This window comes from Phyllopteryx taeniolatus, chromosome 1, assembly GCF_024500385.1.
Source record: "Phyllopteryx taeniolatus isolate TA_2022b chromosome 1, UOR_Ptae_1.2, whole genome shotgun sequence".
NCBI classification, from domain to species: Eukaryota; Metazoa; Chordata; class Actinopteri; order Syngnathiformes; family Syngnathidae; genus Phyllopteryx; species Phyllopteryx taeniolatus.
Genome location: NC_084502.1, coordinates 6,241,278 through 6,253,566, shown reverse-complemented (window position 1 = coordinate 6,253,566; position 12,289 = coordinate 6,241,278). Strand labels below are relative to the sequence as shown.

Genomic DNA, 12,289 nt, shown 5'->3' with positions numbered 1-12,289 from the left:
TGAACTTTTTTTTTTCTATCTCGACACACACCAGTCAACACATTTTGATTCGGCACATCTGAACAATCGACGAAGTGTTCAAATGACACGGCGTCATCTTTAATAGTTGTGCCCATAAAATGACGTCAATGATGAATGAAGGTCTCAATTCATCCAGATACTCCTACCTCGCGCCTCGCTACTCTGTCAATATCCTCACTCCTCCATTGCATTTCTGTGGGATGAGAACGAGCATATAAAGAGAGCAGCGAAGAGCGAGAAAGTTGCAAGTAGAGAAATTAGATGAGCCCATAGTTTGGACTGCCTGAAATGCACACACTTGATTGGCTAAGTAGTATCACGTGGGCTACCCAACTCGCATGTTTACCTTTCGTCAGCTACCCAAACCACTGCAGTTAAAAATACAAAATCTTCTCAAGTTAAAACAAAACTTTTGACTTTGATTTAATTACCTAAATTAGTGATGTTACGAGATGTGCCGATTCTTCGACGCGTGTGTCGGGTAATGAAGGGGGGGTTTCCGCAAAGCGCTACGGATGCTCGCTTCATTTATGGGCGGAGCCAGACGTGATGTCTTCCGAAGCCTCGCTGCCTGGCTGTCCCACCGGCATCGGAACAAGTCCAATCACCAATCGTGACCGATTCGGGAAGCGCTTCGGTTTTTGCTGTGAGGTCAAACGTTGTTTTGTAATACGTACTCATTGACAGGAGCCAAAAAGACGCAAAACTGTTATGTGGTTAAGATACAGCTGCCTGTGATCATACAGGGCCAGCACGGGCTTTCCTGGCCACACGAAGCATCGAGAAATGAACCAATACTCAAACTAATTGAAGTGTTGCGATGCCTAATGAATCTTTGTGATTCATCTCGCCATCACTAGTTCAATCCCCGAGAATGTATACATCCTTAACAAGTTATTATCAACGTTGCCAACCATGCTGGTAGTTATATGGATTTTACGGAGGCACTGAGAGAATTTCAACGGGATACAATTTGACAAAGCTTGTTGAAACAATTCAAACACGAGTGTTGTTCGTTCGCGAATGTTTCGTTCCAAAGAACGAATCTTTTTAGTGAATGTACTGAACTGAATCAGTTCATGAAACGATTCGTTGTTTGAGCTCGGCCGCCGCCGTGAGCAAATCGGAACTGCTGTCACTCACTTCTGAATCTTCGGCGAATGACCAATGAGCGGCCAGCGTCAGGCTGCACCGTGCGGGCGGGGGAGGGACTGAATTGAACTGAATGTACTGAAGTGCACTCAATGTACTGATGAACTGATCGTCAACTGAATGTACGATTAGTCGCGAGTGATTCGTTGAACTTCTTCATTCGCGATCAGCTAATGTCTGCATCAGACTACAAGACAAATGTCTAATGTCTACGTCAGACTAGTGCCATCAAATCTTGCCGTATCTCAGTGGCAACAGTACACGACACGAATTCCGATAGCACCGTATCCCGACTTTTGCGATCACTGGGCTATATCTTGTCAAATCAAAGAGGCGGAACCAGAATACGTGACAACGGTCAACGCGACAGGATACGTTCATTACCATGGCGAAGACAACAACTATGCGCCGCGCTAATGTACTGTGTGTGTGTACAAAATGAGGAACAATTGTGGTGGTTGTCACCGGTTCTCAGGAGAGGACGTTCATTCAAGGATTGCTTGAGGTGTGTTCACGAACTTTGAATACGGTACGACTACGACTCACAGGCAAGCAACAAAACGACACGTAAGCTAGCAAGCTAGCGTTAGTACTAACGGTTGTACGTAAACATGCGCAAGGAACGACGTACAACGCAGTGAACGTACTCATGAGTACAGTGGCAACACCACGGATCCACATAAACACATGAAAAACCACGCGGAAGAAAACAGCGACCTCCGGGGAGAGCAATCCCGCCGGCCCCGCCCCGTGACCCCCAAGGCAGGGGCAGAGGTCATTGGCGGAAGCTTTTCAGCATGGCAAAGAATATCCAGGGGTGGAGAATACTTTATTATTAGTTAATATTCATTTTCAAATTTAAACTGTCTTTTAGTGAATTGGCCCAACTAAAAAATATCAATTATGTATGTGTAATACCGTGGAATTTACGGTACATTCAAATCCTATTTAAATGAATACATTTACTGGAATGGAAAAAAATATCCTGAATATAATCTGGCTCATAATTGAATATTATTTCCCTTTTGTGTTAACTGTGAAAGGAACACTGTCACATAGATGCGCTTCGTTCATTATTGTGGATTAGTACACACACAGTGACTGCTGGTAGCCGTCTGTACCTAACACTATCCTATAATTATGAATACCGTACGGGTACAATACCACTGGAAACGCATTTTGATTTTTCACAGTGCAAAGGCAGCTCCGCTTTCGCAGAGCATCAAAAAATTGAGATAGACTCTTGTTGTTCCTCCCCACGGAAATCTTTAGTAAAAGGCGAAAGATTTATACGATCTGAAGAGAAACAAGAGTGAACTGATTTGGTCACAGCGGAGCGGACTATGTCATTGGCCGCCATGCCATTTTAACACACGGTCTTAAATTCAAACAATTGGACTGGTTTTTTTTAACAGTAATAAAAAAAATCCACCTACATTTGCCATACTCCAATATTCTCATCCTGTCACGCAAAAAGACAATGTAAACCTGTACAGACGCTTAGTTTTGCCGTTCTTTATCTAGATCGTCAACTGTTTTGGCGCACAGCATTGTGGGAATTTGAGTATACAGTCTTCTACGTATGCTTGTACGTCATAGGAACGCAAAGCAATTTATATAGCGCATTTCACACACAAGGTAACTCAATGTGCTTTACAGGAGTGAAAGCATTTCAAAACAAAGGAACAAAAAAGCTTATAAACATTTAAAACAAAGAGAAAAATGAAAATACAACTAAAACTCTAAAAAGCATGAGGGAAAAAAATATTTTTAACTGGACTTAAAAACATGCACACTTTGCATAAGCATTTCATTCATGTATTCAGGACCTAAACCGTTTAGCGATTTATCGACCAGTAAAGAACTTTCAAATCTATTCTACAGCCGATTGTGAGTAAGTGTAAAGACTTTAGAATTGGAGGAATATGCTACTGCTAATATGAACATTATGAAGACGACACACGCAATATGCCTACTTGGTGGCCATATTGGGGAGGTTGACGTTCCCATTGTTTAGCTTTTTGTTCAATAATAATAATAGCAGATTAAACCTATTGCGCTTTCCAATAACATTAAGGTGGGTAAACAGGAAGCACAGGTGCTTGAATGACTGTATGAAAAACAACTGAACTTTGAACGAATGTTTTGGATGAACAGTTTTGAATGATTAAACACACTCAAATGCTCATCACTATAGGTAACACGGTAAATGTCCAATTACCACACAACTATTGAATACACTCTTCTTTTTTCGTTAACCAATAATCAGGGGAGAGCGCGAACGCAGTCCCCCACTACCAGAAATTATGCAGTCGAGATTCCCACATTTGAGGAATTCGCAGGGGTCAGCACAACCGGAGTGCAATGGCTGAGCCTCACCCTGGGTGAACCACCTTCTTGATCATGGTGTCTCCCCTGCCAGGTAAGTATGAGTTGGACTCGGCGCGAGCACGCAAGTCATTCACCCGCACGCTAAGTCAAGCGACGGTGTCATCATGAGCACGTGAACAACCGTACACACAACGGGCCAGCCGGAACACACGCGAGATGAAACGCTACTGTGTGCATGAACATGAACAAATATGCTTCCTATTTGAGAATTTCACTTGAAATTGAGACCGTCAATGGATACCCATAATGCACAGCGGCATCGAGAGACGATAAAATAAGTTGAAAGTGAGGTCATTCACACCCAGAAACTTATAAACCTCCCATTCGGGTTTAAGAGAGACCAATGATTGGACTAATTAAAGACAATCGAATGTAAACATAATTAGTAGTAGTTCTTGACGAAAATAATACATTCGTCTTGTCGAATGTCAAACACTTCAAGTCAGTCAAGACTTCCAGTTCCAACAGTTGGATGCGCATTTCAAAACGCTACTGCCACCTACTGAGAGCTATTGGGCATGACAACCTTGGCGACGTTTTAGACAAAACGGATTCAGTCTCCAGTGGTTAGCTGTTGTCACCCACATGTTCCAATGTTGCGACCCACTTTCATATAAATTGAAAACAAATTATTATTAGTTTTAAAAAACAGCCTCTAAAAACATGGACAGTATATAATATTTCTAAATGCAGTTTCAAATGGGTTTGCTGAAGCGCTAAAGTCATATTGCCTGCCATGACGTCCACCAGCCAGACTGAGCTGCTCTGTGTATTTGGTTACAGAGAACAAGGAAATAACATTCCTTGTCACTTTTCGCCTATGCTCCATTTCCGAATTTAATACGCCTCCGTACAATACTGAAGATCCGGATAACAGAGTTGAGAGTCACTTTTTTTATCTTCTGTCCGCTGCACATAACATAGTTTAAGTCGTTGGACTGAAGGTTCAATCGACGTTTCTTTCGACAAAGTTGTGGGGGTGCACCGTTCCTGGAGGTACTGCAATACCAGGTCGATGCGTGGAGTGGACGGAGCAAGCCCCTATTCCAACTCCCAGTTCCAAAAATCAATTTAATATATGGTCCCCGGATAGGGGACGTATCAGATATTAAACTGATAAGAACAGATACTACACTTGATCTTAGCCAAAAGGCCGAGAAGCGATGCCACCGTGACGCCAGAAAACACGAGCTCATTCTCCAGCCTACAAGCCAAAGTTACGGTGGCACATATCGACATGATAAGCACAGATGAGTCACATATGGACACGCCAAACAACAATTATGAAACGAATGTCAACTGGGTTGTTTTTCAACGTTTATATTGAAATCATGTTGTCAGACGCTCGCGCTCCTTGGTCACGTGGTCCACGTCGATCCAATAGAATGCGGAGATTAACGCATATCCTTTCGCCTTGTATTAAATCTTAAACAACCAAAGAAATAATGAGTAATTTGTAATAACAATCGGTTGCTGGTATAACATTGTGGCCACGAGCTGAATAGCTGTTTGCTCAACATTTTGACGAAAAACCATCAATGGCCCTGCCTCGCTCAACTACTTCCTGTTTCCTGCGTCAGGAAGTGGTTCAGAATTTGGCACGATGGGCGACCCATGAAAAGGTGGGTTTATGGTATGCCATTGTCCAAAGTTCACAAACACATTACACAAGCTGCCATCGTGGCACATCTCAATAAATTGTCAAAAGTTTAATTCAGTGAAGTAGTTCAATTCAAATATTTGATCAAACATTTTTTGTCATTCAGAAGACATATCCAAGAGCCACAATACGTGGGCGAAGATACAGTTGCAAGTGATTATACACATGGCCAGCAGGTGGTGCACGTCAAGAAATGGACCATGACTCGAACCAATAACCGAAGCGTTACGGTGTTATAAAGCTTCGTTCGTCGTAACCAACTGGTTCTACGACTCAGGGAAAACGCATGTATGCTAGAAATTGCATCACGCGGCAGTATTATAGCGTCATATGACGCTCACTACAGCGTTTGCAATGGATCTTCATTATTGTTAACCAACGATCAGGGGAGAGCGCGAACGCAGTCCCCCACTACCAGAAATTATGCAGTCGAGATTCCCACATTTGAGGAATTCGCAGGGGTCAGCACAACCGGAGTGCAATGGCTGAGCCTCACCCTGGGTGAACCACCTTCGTGATCATGGTGTCTCCCCTGCCAGGTAAGTATGAGTTGGACTCGGCGCGAGCACGCAAGTCATTCACGCGCACGCTACGTCAAGCGACGGTGTCATCATGAGCACGTGAACAACCGTACACACAACGGGCAAGCCGGAACACACGCGAGATGAAACGCTACTGTGTGCATTAACATGAACAAATATGCTTCCTATTTGAGAATTTCACTTGTAATTGAGACCGTCAATGGATACCCATAATGCACAGCGGCATCGAGAGACGATAAAATAAATTGAAAGTGAGGTCATTCACACCCAGAAACATATAAACCTACCATTCGGGTTTAAGAGAGACCAATGATTGGACTAATTAAAGACAATCGAATGTAAACATAATTAGTAGTAGTTCTTGACGAAAATAATACATTCGTCTAGTCGAATGTCAAACACTTCTAGTCAGTCAAGACTTCCAGTTCCAACAGTTGGATGCGCATTTCAAAACGCTACTGCCACCTACTGAGAGCTATTGGGCATGACAACCTTGGCGACGTTTTAGACAAAACGGATTCATTCTCCAGTGGTTAGCTGTTGTCACCCACATGTTCCAATGTTGCGACCCACTTTCATATAAATTGAAAACAAATTATTATTATTTTTAAAAAACAGCCTCTAAAAACATGGACAGTATATGATATTTTTACATGCAGTTTCAAATGGGTTTGCTGTAGCGCTAAAGTCATATTGCCTGCCATGACGTCCACCAGCCAGACTGAGCTGCTCTGTGTATTTGGTTACAGAGAACAGGGACATTCCTTGTCACTTTGAAGGGTTAGGGTCACTGAAGATTTTAAGGAAGCTAAATTGGATATAATGTCACTTCACATCAACAGGTAAGCGAATTGAGAAACATGGGGCCTACTCGTGACCATACATTTCCTTAAGATTATTATATTTAAGTATGACAACCAAACTAAATTTGTTTACGAATATGGATTTTCTTTTTCTATTGTTGTATGTTGTCAAGTAATAATGGCTGATTATAGTTAAGTATTCACGAGTGGTTGGTTTTGCTTTCACGCTATCGTTTTTTGCATTAATTCTTGGGCGGGGCATGCTTACTGTTTTGGGGTATACGTTGAAACGTTTAATGGAAAATATTCAAGGATTTTGACGTTGCTGGCATGTTTTTATTCGATTATTAACGCTTACGACTTGAGGAACAGCAACGTTGTGTAACCAAATTAGTGGAAGGGGTGTAGTGTAATTCGCCTCCTCTGCGACGATGGCGCTAGAGTCCTAATGTCAGTTCCCAAAGCAGGAAACAAGTATTGGAGTGAGTCAGAGCTATTGATTTCAAAATGTGTGTTCATTTCAAAATGTTGAGCAAACAGCTATTCAGCTCGTGGCCACAACATTATACCAACAACCGATTTTTTCAATATAAACGTTGAAAAACAACCCAGTTGAATGGGTGGTTTGCCCCACTTTCAATTTATTTTATCGTCTATCAATGCCGCTGTGCATTATGGGTATTGATGGTTTTTCGTCAAAATGTTGAGCAAACAGCTGTTCAGCTCGTGGCCACAACGTTATACCAGCAACCGATTGTTATTACAAATTACTCATTATTTCTTTGGTTGTTTAAGACTTAATACACGGCGAAAGAATATGCGTTAATGTCCACATTCTATTGGATCGACGTGGACCACGTGACCAAGAAACACGAGCATCTGACAACATGATTTCGATATAAACGTTGAAAAACAACCCAGTTGACATTCGTTTCATAATTGTTGTTTGGCGTGTCCATATGTGACTCATCTGTGCTTATCATGTCGATATGTGCCACCGTAACTTTGGCTTGTAGGCTGGAGAATGAGCTCGTGTTTTCTGGCGTCACGGTGGCATCGCTTCTCGGCCTTTTGGCTAAGATCAAGTGTAGTATCTGTTCTTATCAGTTTAATATCTGATACGTCCCCTATCCGGGGACCATATATTAAATTGATTTTTGGAACTGGGAGATGGAATAGGGGCTTGCTCCGTCCACTCCACGCATCGACCTGGTATTGCAGTACCTCCAGGAACGGTGCACCCCCCAAATGGTTTAAAATAAGTCAGTATAGTGTTCGTCGTTTTCCGTCGCATGTAACATTTGAATCGACCAGTCACTCACGATTCGACGCATCACCGACACCTATCAAAACAATTGACATGTTTTCTTAGTCTTGATTTTGGGTAGAGTACGCGGGCGAATTCAGGTCCCGCATGGGACAGCACAGTAGAAAGTGACACAAAATGCCGCTTCCTTGTTCTCAAATGTTGGCCCCATTGAAATACACTTCTTTTTACAATGTAAAGACATAAACAGCCCCATAGCAACCATGGGAGCTGCCCCTGGTGGTTTATATGTTTCTGGGTGTCAATGACCTCACTTTCAACTTATTTTATCGTATCTCGATGCCGCTTTGCATTATGGGTATCCATTGACGGTCTCAATTTCAAGTGAAAATCTCAAATAGGAAGCATATTTGTTCATGTTCATGCACACAGTAGCGTTTCATCTCGCGTGTGTTCCGGCTGGCCCGTTGTGTGTATGGTTGTTCACGTGCTCATGATGACACCGTCGCTTGACGTAGCGTGCGCGTGAATGACTTGCGTGCTCGCGCCGAGTCCAACTCATACTTACCTGGCAGGGGAGACACCATGATCACGAAGGTGGTTCACCCAGGGTGAGGCTCAGCCATTGCACTCCGGTTGTGCTGACCTCTGCGAATTCCTCAAATGTGGGAATCTCGACTGCATAATTTCTGGTAGTGGGGGACTGCGTTCGCGCTCTCCCCTGATCGTTGGTTAACAATAATGAAGATGTTGTCCAAAGCTGTAGTGCAAGTTATTAGACGCTATCGTACAGTCGTGTGATGCAATTTCTTTTTTTCTTCATGATGAATGAAGCTTCATAGCACCCCCCAAATGGTTTAAAATAACTTAGTGTTGTTTTCCGTCGCATGTAACACTTGAATCAACCAGGCACTCAGGATTCAACGCATCACCGACGCCTATCAAAACAATTGACATAGTCCCGCATGGAGCACAGTAGAAAGTGACACAAAATGTCGCTTCCTCGTTCTCTTGCCGCTAGTTTCCCCTGTAAACAAAGACAGCCTGCCTGGTGGACGTCATGGCAAGCAGTATGACTTTGGCGGTACAGAAAACTCATTAGAAACAGCATGTACAAATCTAATATAGTGTACACGTTTTCAGAGACTGCCAAGGCGTGACGTACTAGACTATGCAGTGAAATTCACTGCCGCGAGTGACTCGGGCGGAAGTTGACTGCGAGCTACCACTTTCACTAGCAGCCCTTTAAAGACACAGTAACCAGATGAACGTGTCAAACGCGTCATCTTGAGTGAAACAGGGAGATCGATTTTTATCCGGCTTATAGATTTGACTTTTCACAACTAGAGAAAGCTCCGCTTTCGCAGAGCATCAAAAAATTGAGATAGACTCTTGTTGTTCCTCCCCACGGAAATCTTTAGTAAAAGGCGAAAGATTTATACGATCTGAAGAGAAACAAGAGTGAACTGCTTTGGTCACAGCGGAGCGGACTAGGTCATTGTCCGCCATACACATTTGACAAACGGTGTTCAACTCAAAAGTGCCACTATTTCTTTTGAGTCCAAATAAAAGTTCTTCATCTACATTTGAAATACTCCAAAAGTCTCATCATTTAAGGCAAAAAGACAATTTAGTTTTCCTGTTCTTTATCTAGATTGTCAACTGTTTGGAGGACATCTTGGCCTTTCCAGTGATCTCATGTGTTCGGTGGCTTCGAAGCGGCTGTGCTTCCTTCCTGAGACAAAATGGAGAATGCAGCAAAACACAAATGCCAGGAAAAGAGAAATAGAAAGTTAAATATTCGAAAGAGAATGTTTTTTTTCACCAAAGGCAATCATATATTATTATTTATGAACATGTTATGAGTCATAAAATGTCTACTGTAATGGACATGAGGATGATTGGATAGTGTTAGCTCATAGCTAAATAGCTTTCAAGTTCTTTGTTTACATTCCATTTTCTGCCCCAAAACAGTTCTTTGTGGGGTTATAAACACACTGAATTTATTTATTCTCTGAATAAAATAATGATCAATCGATAAGGTTATAACTATTTATTTCAACCTCTTTAATTGTGACACTATTGTAGGAGGAAGAAGCGAGGCAACTTTTGTACCAAATAATTGAAGAAAATTAAGTTCAGGAATAGTCAGATGAAGAAAATGCAAACAATGAGCGTGCTTATGCTGGAGAAGAGCATACTCAAAACTCAAAAGTGCCACTATTTCTTTTGAGTTCAAATAAAAGTTCTTCATCTACATTTGAATGCTTCCGATGCATTTGAACAGGAAATATGAAAATTTTGCTATTTTAATGATGAAATCATTGAAATTATTGGATTTAAAAAAGAAAATCGATGTAAAGCGCGGACCATAGAACTCAAATGGAACAATTTCATGCAATTATAAGGTTTTTACCCGGCTTCTTCATCTGAGTCATGTTTAAAGTTCTAATTTTAAAACGCTATTGATGATTTCAAATTGTAGGCATTCATTGTAAAGGCAATCCTTAGTGACAGAGCAAATGTTGGCCCCATTGAAATACACTTCTTTTTACAATGTAAAGACATAAACAGCCCCATAGCAACCATGGGAGCTGCCCCTGGTGGTTTATATGTTTCTGGGTGTCAATGACCTCACTTTAAATTTATTTTATCGTATCTCGATGCCGCTGTGCATTATGGGTATCCATTGACGGTCTTAATTTCAAGTGAAATTCTCAAATAGGAAGCATATTTGTTCATGTTCATGCACACAGTAGCGTTTCATCTCGCGTGTGTTCCGGCTGGCCCGTTGTGTGTACGGTTGTTCACGTGCTCATGATGACACCGTCGCTTGACGTAGCGTGCGCGTGAATGACTTGCGTGCTCGCGCCGTGTGCAACTCATACTTACCTGGCAGGGGAGACACCATGATCAAGAAGGTGGTTCACCCAGGGTGAGGCTCAGCCATTGCACTCCGGTTGTGCTGACCTCTGCGAATTCCCCAAATGTGGGAATCTCGACTGCGTAATTTCTGGTAGTGGGGGACTGCGTTCGCGCTCTCCCCTGATCGTTGGTTGAAAATAATGAGGATGTTGCTCATTCTTAGAAGCTGTAGTGCGCGTCATATGACACTATGGCACTGTCGTGTGATGCAATTTCTAGCATACATCCGTTTGCCATGAGTCGTAGAACCAGTTGGTCATGACGAATGAAGCTTCATAACATCGTAACGCTTCGTTGGTCATTGGTTGGAGTCATGGTCCATTTCTTGATGTGCACCACCTGGTGGCCATGTGTATAATCACAGGCAACTGTATCTTCGGCCACGTATCGTGTGATGCATTGCAATATGGCGTTTGTTGTGGCTCTTGGATATGACTTCTGAATGGCAAAAAAATGTTTGATCAAATATTGTGTCGACATGAAATAATAAAATATTGTTTCAACGTACTGTGTGTGTAACTGGTAACGGTAGTAATCATATACAGGTAAATCTAAAAAAAAAAATAGAAAACTCAATTGATTTCAGTACTCATACATATATCGACGTGGACCACGTGACCAAGAAACACGAGCATCTGACAACATGATTTCGATATAAACGTTGAAAAACAACCCAGTTGACATTCGTTTCATAATTGTTGTTTGGCGTGTCCATATGTGACTCATCTGTGCTTATCATGTCGATATGTGCCACCGTAACTTTGGCTTGTAGGCTGGAGAATGAGCTCGTGTTTTCTGGCGTCACGGTGGCATCGCTTCTCGGCCTTTTGGCTAAGATCAAGTGTAGTATCTGTTCTTATCAGTTTAATATCTGATACGTCCCCTATCCGGGGACCATATATTAAATTGATTTTTGGAACTGGGAGATGGAATAGGAGCTTGCTCCGTCCACTCCACGCATCGACCTGGTATTGCAGTACCTCCAGGAACGGTGCACCCCCACAACTTTGTTGAAAGAAACATCGATTGAACCTTCAGTCCGACGACTTAAGCTATGTTATGTGCAGCGGACAGAAGATAAAAAAAGTGACTCTCAACTCTGTTATTCGGATCTTCAGTATTGTACGGAGGCGTATTAAATTAGGAAATGGAGCATAGGCGAAAAGTGACAAGGAATGTTATTTCCTTGTTCTCTGTAACCAAATACACAGAGCAGCTCAGTCTGGCTGGTGGACGTCATGGCAGGCAATATGACTTAAGCGCTACAGTAAACCCATTTGAAACTGCATTTAAAAATATAATATACTGTCCATGTTTTTAGAGGCTGTTTTTAAAAAATAATAATTTGTTTTCAATTTATATGAAAGTGGGTCGCAACATTGGAACATGTGGGTGACAACAGCTAACCACTGGAGAATGAATCCGTTTCGTTTTAAACGTCGCCAAGGTTGTCATGCGCAATAGCTCTCAGTAGGTGGCAGTAGCGTTTTAAAATGCGCATCCAACTGTCGGAACTGGAAGTCTTGAC

General features: G+C 42.2%; 9 non-coding genes across 9 annotated transcripts; 4 read left to right on the top strand and 5 right to left on the bottom strand.

Annotated features, from left to right (window-relative positions):
* Positions 1–2,375: 2,375 nt before the first annotated feature.
* On the bottom strand, positions 2,376–2,489 carry LOC133465600 (U5 spliceosomal RNA). Its single transcript, XR_009784680.1, has one exon. It is a non-coding gene; the product is annotated as a U5 spliceosomal RNA (small nuclear RNA).
* Positions 2,490–3,439: 950 nt separating this feature from the next.
* On the bottom strand, positions 3,440–3,603 carry LOC133465697 (U1 spliceosomal RNA). Its single transcript, XR_009784728.1, has one exon. It is a non-coding gene; the product is annotated as a U1 spliceosomal RNA (small nuclear RNA).
* A 935-nt stretch (positions 3,604–4,538) lies between these two features.
* On the bottom strand, positions 4,539–4,729 carry LOC133465745 (U2 spliceosomal RNA). Its single transcript, XR_009784739.1, has one exon. It is a non-coding gene; the product is annotated as a U2 spliceosomal RNA (small nuclear RNA).
* Positions 4,730–5,607: 878 nt separating this feature from the next.
* LOC133465716 (U1 spliceosomal RNA) lies at positions 5,608–5,771 on the bottom strand. The gene has a single exon (XR_009784732.1). It is a non-coding gene; the product is annotated as a U1 spliceosomal RNA (small nuclear RNA).
* Positions 5,772–7,624: 1,853 nt separating this feature from the next.
* LOC133465556 (U2 spliceosomal RNA) lies at positions 7,625–7,815 on the top strand. Its single transcript, XR_009784661.1, has one exon. It is a non-coding gene; the product is annotated as a U2 spliceosomal RNA (small nuclear RNA).
* A 581-nt stretch (positions 7,816–8,396) lies between these two features.
* On the top strand, positions 8,397–8,560 carry LOC133465725 (U1 spliceosomal RNA). Its single transcript, XR_009784735.1, has one exon. It is a non-coding gene; the product is annotated as a U1 spliceosomal RNA (small nuclear RNA).
* Positions 8,561–9,187: 627 nt separating this feature from the next.
* On the bottom strand, positions 9,188–9,301 carry LOC133465596 (U5 spliceosomal RNA). The gene has a single exon (XR_009784679.1). It is a non-coding gene; the product is annotated as a U5 spliceosomal RNA (small nuclear RNA).
* Positions 9,302–10,720: 1,419 nt separating this feature from the next.
* Positions 10,721–10,884, top strand: LOC133465720 (U1 spliceosomal RNA). Its single transcript, XR_009784733.1, has one exon. It is a non-coding gene; the product is annotated as a U1 spliceosomal RNA (small nuclear RNA).
* Positions 10,885–11,572: 688 nt separating this feature from the next.
* Positions 11,573–11,763, top strand: LOC133465747 (U2 spliceosomal RNA). Its single transcript, XR_009784743.1, has one exon. It is a non-coding gene; the product is annotated as a U2 spliceosomal RNA (small nuclear RNA).
* Positions 11,764–12,289: the final 526 nt, after the last annotated feature.